The following is a 9,551-nucleotide window of genomic DNA, read 5'->3' as shown; positions in this document are numbered from 1 at the left end:
TTATTTTTTTATAATTGTTGAAACCAAAATAAGTAAATTAATAAAATAAATAATAAATAGATAAACCATTTTATTGTATTTTTTCTTTTCGACAACTGAACAACTGAAAAGCATTTTCACGAATTCATTAAAACCAAATACACTGAAGACTTTATACAACACTTTTGTACGTAGTAACTTGAAGTTTGCATCTGTTGTGTGGAGCCCATAACACATAACAAAGATCAAAAGGATTGAAAATGTTCAACGAAAATTTTAAAAATACCTGGATTATAAAAACAAAACGCTTTGCACTTACAGCCAATCTGCTAAACAAAATGATTTTTTTACCCTCGAAAATTGACGCACTATATCTGAATTCTGCTATTTATATAAATCATCAAATAATAAAGTAAACTCTGTTAACCTACTCTCCAAAATTACTCATAATGTCCCCTTTCGCGTGACAATAAATAAGTATTTATTCCATCTGCCAGTCTGGAGTACTAACTATGCGCAACACTCTTTCCTCGATCGTTCTTGCTCAAACTATAATGCTTTTTTTCATCTATATATTTAACATATGTAACAAACTAAGCCAAAAAAAAATATATTTTCATATATCGTATTATCATCACTGTGATTTTTTAAAGGTTGGTAGTGACAGCGCCCTTGAGGTGATTTTCACAAAAATGGCGCTATATAAATTATCCAACTATATATATATATATATATATATATATATATATATATATATTGTAATTACTCCACCCGTGACGTCACTAGTAGTTGTCGTTGGTGAGTTTTCCGGCCTGGATGTCTTGATTTACCGGAAACCGGAAATCTATCACAAATCACAATGCTCTTATTTATTTATTTATTTCGACGGCTTACGCCTTTGAGAAAGCATAACATAATATTGAAAAACAATTATAATGAAACAAAACACCTGTTCACAGAATAAAAAATATAGATATATGAAATAAAATCAGCAGAAAATAACGAAATAATATATTTTTTTAAAAATTTAAAAAAGAAATTATAACATAGGTATGCAGAAAATTAACAATAAATAAAGGGTTTAAATATAAAAAGTATTGAAGTAACAGAGGCGATGTATCATAGCATAAACAGTAAAACAAGTAGGTATAACATTTAGTACATTTTTATAATTTAGAAAAAAAGTGATTAAAAAGCAATAATTTTAATTGGTATAAAGATAAATTAAATAAATCTATGTTTTACATGTTTGTTTGCTAACATGTGGAACCGTGGAATAGGTGAGTATTTGGCATAGTTTGAACTATGCAAATCAACAGCAAAATAAGTATTTTGTCTCGTCCCACGCTGTCTCACACAATTTTAAAAAATTAAAAAAATTCACACAATTTAAAAGTTCGGGACTGTCAAGAACATTATTTAATAACTTGAAAAGCAGCACTAAATCTGAAATTTCCCTCTATCACTAATACATATTAATTTTAACAATGTTTGATTATGTCCAAATGCTTGCAGACTGGCTGGATTTCCTCCCTAGGGAGTTGTTCATATTTAAATTTATTTCAACAGAGAAGGAAAACATCTTTGAGAAGGGAATATGGAAGTCTAGGCATTTACAGGGTAAGAAGGTGAAGGGTTGAGGAAATGTGGATGTTTTTAAACATGGGCAGAATGGTGAATGTTACACAGTGTGTAAAGTGGCCACTTAAACCAGCCAATGACAGGTCATAAGCCTTGTTAATGCCTAGACTTCCATATTCCTTTCTATATAACGTTTTCCCTAACTGTTGCAATAAATTTAAATACAATTTATTGTTTAAACAAAATAATCCTCCTTTGAGCTTTTGAAAATTCATTTTTCAACATGATTGACAATAACTTATTATACATTTTTATTTTTATATACCATAATTTCACTAACATTCACCATTCTGCCCATGTTTGAACATCCACATTTCCTCAACTCTTCCATCTGTTGACTTTTGCGAAGTAAAAGAGCTGAAACCTTTATCATGTGGGTGAGATTCATCTAATTCATTCAATTTAAATATGAACAACTCCCTAGGGAGGAAATCCAGCCAGTCTGCAAGCATTTGGACATAATCGAACATTGTTAAATTACTGGTAAAAGAAGAAGTATAAAAATTGGAAAATTGTTTTCAGGCGTTGCCTAGTAGGTGATTTGGTTCAGCCGGATGAATCTCACCCACATGATAAGGGTTTCAGCTCTTTTACTTCACAAAAGTCAACAGATGGAAGAGTTGAGGAAATGTGGACAACATGGGCAGAATAGTGAATGTTACACAGTGTCTAAAGTGGCCATTTAAACCAGCCAATGACAGTTCATAAGTCCTGTAAATGCCTAGACTTCCATATTCCCTTCTCAAAAATGTTTTCCCTCTCCATATTAATTTTAACTGCTTCATTAAACATTTATAATTAAGCTCTTCTATTGGAATGTTTAATTTGAAATTCACATATCTTAAAAATTTGTTTTCTGTTATCATTGGTCGATTGTGAAGAACTTCTGACGTAGTTCAAAGTAGTTTTGTTAATATTTTCATGCATTTTTAGAGAAACCTCGCCGTACAATTAAATGCTTTAATTTTTACGCGCGTAAGAAAACATTCTTTATTTCCAATTTCCCTTTGCACTCAACATCCTTATCTGATAGTAATTTCACGAGCCACAGATCCAGTAGTTATACATCTCTTTCTAACTTTTAAATAGTCTGTTTTATCACGAGATAAAGTAATCACGGTGAGAATATGTGCTCTTGGATTGCTGCACTAATGGGCATCAATAAAATATAACTAGCCTACGGATGATATCGTCGTAATTACGTTTATGAAATACAAATCCAATAACATTACGCGATAACTGATTTCGGATTATTATAGTTAACTGGGAGTGCCATTATAAATCAACCGTTTGTCTATCAAGGCACGTTTCTTCGTTTGAAAATAAATTGAAAGTAATATCTGCAGGCATTTTCATTGTTAATGCACAAAAAATGTATTTTCCAATTCGTTGCATGAATTTATATATATTATAATGATTTAGAAAACACTATCATTTGTGAGTTATGGTTTACAGTGTACTTCATACGTTTTTATCGGCATAATTTAACATAAATAATATATAATCAGACTTTATTGAAACATTATTTTTAAGAGGGAACGCGGACTCACTTGTCTCCATTCAGACGTATTAACTTATTTTCCCCAGCGGTGATATTTTGAGTAATAGAAAACACTTTTATCTCGCGTATTTACATACAAAATGTTTTCTACGGCCGCCAGAGCGTTTGGAATATCACCCATGGAGTTTTGTTGTATTGGTTGCGTGTATTTAAAAAGGTTCACTTATGTATAACATGGAGTTCAGTGCTAATTTTCATACTCGTATCTTACTTTGTAAAACTCCAAAAATTAGGCGTTTTTATAGTTAAACCTTACAAGTTCATTAAATTAAGAGTTAAATAAAATTCACAATGAAATAAAAGGCGTAAATTTAATCAGTAAAATTGCTATTTATTATATAAATAAAACACGAGTGATACTTTGATCCACAAATTTGGAATATCCAGTGACCGGTTTCATCGCTTTCGCGACATCTTCAAGACTGGTATCTTTATTAAAAAGTTAAATGTATTTATACAGAACATAGGTAAGGATACATAATTCAAAGTTATATATAAGTAAATTAAATAAAGTTAATTTTATCTTAAGGATCATTATCAACAAATTTTCTATGGGTTAACTAATTTTTTTTAATTTTTTTTTTTTAAAAACCTTTATTTTAGCATAAATAAACAATACATTCAGTAGAAAAATGAAACACTTAAGGTTGAACTTGCCAAAAAAGAGTCTAGCTCTTGTGTTTGGCAAGTTTACAAAATAACATAAAAATAAAACATAAAATGCAAAACAAAATAATAAAATAAATAAAAAATTAAACAATTTTCAAAATTGAGAAAATATAACACTAAAAAAAAATTTAAAAAATATATATTAAATAAAAACACAAAATTTGTAAACACGGGCACATATTAAACATACATCTCTTTTTTTAAAATACAGTTAATGTTAATGTCAAGATGTCAAGAGTTATGTCAAGAAGCTTTTCTTTAATTTATCTTTAAATTTTTCGTAATTTATTTCTTGACGTAGATTTTGTGGTAAATTATTGAAAAGCTTCCGTCCTATGTAAGTATAATGATGTTTGGCCGTGGTAGTTTTGATTATCGGTAGAGTGAGGCATCCTGTTCTCAACCTTCCCGTAATACGGTCCGATGGGAGGCTCTCCTTATGCACCTGGAGCATACAGCACTTTCCGTAGATATCCTCCACTCTTAAAACATTAATTTTTTTGAACAGTTCGGTAGTTGAGAACAGGGATGGTTTATAAAGTATTATTTTGATGATTTTTTTTTGTAGAATTTTTAAGGGTCTAAGATGAGCGTTATAAGCCCCCCCCCCATCCAACTATTGCATATTGAATGATTGACTGTACTAGAGCATAATAAACTGTCTTTAATTGATCCGTCGATAAAATACCTCTAAGCTTTAAAAATATGTGGAATAATTTTCTTAGTCTTTTGCACATTGGATCTATTTGTTCTTTCCATTTAATATTTTGGTCGATTTTATTATTCCCAGATATTTCATCTTAGATTTTTCGGTCAGGTAACACATTGAGAAAAACAGTTTGTATGGTCTCCGCAGTTTTTGTCGTGAGATTTTAGGTCTATATGGTTATGTCTATTTCTATTGTTTAATGTGAATGTTAGGTAGTGGGTTTTTTCTGAATTCATTGTCAAGTAACTTTGATCCAACCACTCTTTAAAAACTTTTAAGTCTTTATTAGCCATTTTATTAAGCTCATTCCAAGTTTTTTCATTAAAAATCATCACAGTATCATCGGCGTAAGAAATGATTTCGCCTTTAAGTGGTAAATTGAACATTATATTGACATGTATTATAAATAGTATAGGACCTAGAATAGTACCTTGTGGGATGCCAAAACAGGAGGAAACTGAATTGCTCAATGTTTTGTTTATCCTGGTGTACTGGATTCTGTTTTTTAAGAATTCTTCTAACCACACAAGAACCGTTCCACCAATCCCATAAAATTTCAATCTGTTTATCAGTCTGACGTGTGATACACTGTCAAAAGCTTTTCTTAAATCCACAAATATTGCAAGTACCTTATTACCCTTGTCCAATGAATCGTATATTATTGACGTTAATTTGGCTATGGCATCTTGAGTGCTTATATTTTCTCTAAAGCCATACTGGTTACCGTTAAGTATGTTATTTTCTTTTAGATAAATTAACAGTTGCTTTTTGACTACTTTAAAAAAAATAAAAAAATAATGAATTGATATAATGCTATTTCAATGAGTTAAAGTATTTTTTTTTATTTTTGGTGTCTCATCCTTCGTGAGTGTGGTTTTGTAAATAATGATTTCTGAAAAACAAAGGGTAAAAAGTCATTAGTAAAATTATATTACAATGGGTAAAGTAATGGAGAATGCACATGTGTTATCTGTTCATTAAGTAATTCTACGTCGGGTTTATTTTTTAATCTATTAATTTCGAGAATTTGGGCCTTTGGGTGCAATATGAATTATTTTTACATTATTTTTTAATGCGAAGGAATGTTTGTTTTCTATTAAATGATTGGCTAAATTTGAATTATCTTTATTATTAGACCATGATTGAATATGCTCTTTTATGCGTGTTTTAAAGGCTCTACCCGTTTGGCCTACGTAGCATGTATTTTTACAGTCGTTACAATTAAGAAGGTAAGTTCCTGAGTTGGAAAACTTATCTTTTTTGTCTTTAGTATTTACCAACAAATTAGCTAAGGAATTATTATTGTACAAGGCTGCAGTGCATTTATTTTTATTTATTATTTGTCCAATTTTAACACTAGTTTTTCCAATATACGAAAGTTTTGCCCACCGCTTTCGGTCTTTATTATTATTGTTGTTTGGTGTCAAACTTTGGGTTAATTTATTGTTTACGAGACGCTTTTGTTTCTTTCTTATTAGGTTATCAACTAATGTATTGTTATATCCGTTATTTATCGCGATAGATTTAATTATGTTTAACTCATTGTTATAATTATGTTTGTTAAGCGGTACGAATAACAGTCTATGAATTAAGGAGTAAAATACTTTGAATTATGTATCCTTACCTCTGTTCTGTATAAATACATTTAACTTTTTAATAAAGATACCAGTCTCGAAGATGTCGCGAAAGCGATGAAACCGGTCACTGGATATTCCAAATTTGTGGATTAAAGTATTACTCGTGTTTTATTTATATAATAAATTACAATGAACTTCCATCAAGAATTTTCACTTACAAACTTATATGTTTTAGTAAAATTGCTTATTTTTAGCGCTCTTTGGTTCGTTCGGATGTTATACATACAGGGTGTTCTTTAAACTCTGTCACATCTGAAACCACGATGATCAGTATGAGCAAGAAGACATATTGGCACATTAAAATATTTTTTTTGAACAAATAAATTTAAAAAAAAATAAATATAAAAAACAAATGATTGCTTACTTCTGCAGGGGTGAAACGGAGAGGGGAGAGGGGGGAGTCTGATACACCGTCAATCGCGTCCGCGCCCCCCTCGCTTCTCCCCTGCAGAAGTAAGCAACCATTTATTTTATATATATATATTTTTTTTCTTTTAAAAAATTTATTCCTTACATGAGCAAATGCTGAGAAGTTCCCGATTGGTCCACATAAGTATATCCCTCCCGATCCTAACAGTTTAGATAAATTTAAAGAAATTTAATTGCAGAAAAATCCAACTTTTCATATATAAACCTTGTATATTATAAGCAAGGTAAATAATAAAGCAACTCCAATATAAAAAAATACAAAAAAATAATTCCTTCTAAAAAAATATTCTAATGTGCCAATATGTCTTCTTGCCCGTACTGATCATCGTGGATCAATGTGACAGGGTTTAAAAAACACCTGTATATAACTTATATGTAAAATCGTAGAACTCACAAGAACTTAGAGTCACGAGCCATAAGATGCACCTGGGTACAGCCAAACGTAATCTGACACATCCCGACTACAGGTTTCGGCTGAGCCGAAGTTTTGGCCGTAACTGAAACCGCCGCCGAGATTGAAACTTCGGTCGGTCACTAAAAATTAAATTAGTTAAACGTTTTTGTCAAAATCGGTAGAATTAATTTGTTTATCCTACTTTTTTTCATGTAACCAATTTTGACGATACTGTAAAAAATACCAATCTGATTTATGTTTTTCGGCGCAACTGGTCTTAATAAAATTACTTGAAATATATGTGCTATATCAGCTTTTGACGCGAAAGTACCTAAATTTTGCTATTTGGAACCACCCATAATTAATAAATTACAACAGTGCTACTAAAAATGAACCTTATTTCAAACATCTGCCTTCTAATAACATACAAAATGATAAATCAAACCGCTCATACACGCGTTTGTGTAATATTCATGTAAAAACGTGAATTGAATAGGAATGTTGCGTCTCATAAAATGAAATAATACGGACCAAAATGGACACCGAGTCGTTGGAACAATAGGCATAATCCCCCAGTGCGTTTCCAGAAATTATCAAGCAGCCAGTGGGCCACATGGCGACGGTATCTACCTACTGTCTACAAAAGCTTCTCTTCGGACATCTATCTCCCTTTGTTAACCATGGAGTTGAAACAGTGTTTTATTTATTTAGTTTTTTAGCATTGCTCTATTTTTTATAAATTTATTGATATAATTTTAACTCTGCTAGAATTCCACTCGTCCGTGAGCTTTGTAGCTGCACGATGATTGGTTATCTAGCTTTCATATATCAACTTTAAAATACCTTAATTTTGTAAATGGGGTCTAGAATTCCAATCGTCTATGCGCTTAGTAGCTGCAAGACGTGTTGTAATCTTACTCCTTTTTATTATTCATAATATTATTTTTATTAAATATATAAACTTCTAGCTGTCTATGCGCTCTGTAGCTGCAAGAGGTCCTGTAATCTAGCTCCTATCTGTTATAATTTTTGACTGATCTTAATTGAAAACGAGGAACTAGAATCCCAACCGTCCATGCGCTCTGTAGCTGCAAGACGTACTGGGATATTTATTAATTGTACAGCGTCCTTGAGGTGATTTTCACAAAAATGGCGCTATATAAATTATCCAACTACATATATATATATAGCTTCATCTCAACTTGCACTTGCCGTCTCCGGCTCGCTGACGTCACGTAGTCGGTGAGCACAAGTAGTCGGTAGCAGCAACCGTCGGAGTGTGATTAATGGCGGCAGCAGAGCAAAGATAATCACACCCGTCACGGCAGTTAGTCCTGAAGATGACTTTCATTGTCCCATGGACTATGGACTTGTGGCTGCATTCCTGGTGAGAGATATTACGTGGACCTACCATCATTATAACATATCTAAACCTTGTAAGAATACCCATGGGACAACATTTCTCGACTTTGACCTTCAAATTACAACGTAATTGAAAATAGAAAGGGAGGAAGGAATATATTATTTTTGTTTTATTTTAGAAATTTTCCACATATATGTTACACATTATTTTTTTTAAAACTTGTACCTACCGGAGATCGGTCTGATTTGACCGATTGTAAATAATCGATAGTGAGAAAAGTATTTTTATGAACTTAACTAAATAATGTAAAATTATACACAAAACTTGACCACACGTATTTTCACGATTTAAAGCATATTGTGATGAAAACATAACATTATGAAACCCACAAAAATGCCCGTCCTTAGAGGCACTAAAAACTGGGTTTAATTTGACCCACACCGCCACGCACGTATTTTTTTGAGCCAGCGGGCTTTAAGAGTTAATATGTACTTTTTCATACCCTTATATACGACCCATGGTGCATAGAGAACCGTTTTGGAACAGTAAATCTCAATATTCCAATGCTCTCTATAGCTTTAAGACGTATTAGGATATTGATGTATTGTACAGCGCACTTGAGGATATTATCACAAAAAATGCCCTATTTAAACAGTCCAACTATTTGTAAATGCAGTGTATATCTATTATTTATAATGTGAAGGCAAGGTTATCAGTCTAACGCTTCAAATGCCAGCCACAGCACCGTGAAATGTTGAAGTTTAAAACAAACTTTTGACCGAACGTTTCACGTCGACCTTGCTAAGAATCGAACTCTTGATCCCTTTTTAATTATATTTATTTACCCGAGAGCAGATATCGAGTCAAAAACACTCATTTGGGATTCTTGTTTTATTTCACACATTAAGCTGTATTTTTCATCCGTCCGGGCACGGACGCAAGATACAACAAAGTTTGTTTATTATTTTTTTATTTATTTATACTTTTACATTGTTTGTATTTTTTTTATTTTTTATACATAATAATGTTCCCTCTCTGGGGTGTCCCGTGCCGAGGGAAACATGCCTGTGCAACATCGATCCGTGTGCAACCCACCTCCACTATCCATTTCTTCATAGCAATTTTATATTGTAAAAACTTACTAATTGTCCTTATGGATAATGGAAGTA

This window comes from Micrasema longulum, unplaced genomic scaffold, assembly GCF_059751315.1.
Source record: "Micrasema longulum isolate JH-2025_06_02 unplaced genomic scaffold, ASM5975131v1 h1tg001314l, whole genome shotgun sequence".
Taxonomy (NCBI): Eukaryota; Metazoa; Arthropoda; class Insecta; order Trichoptera; family Brachycentridae; genus Micrasema; species Micrasema longulum.
This window is presented reverse-complemented; position numbering follows the sequence as displayed.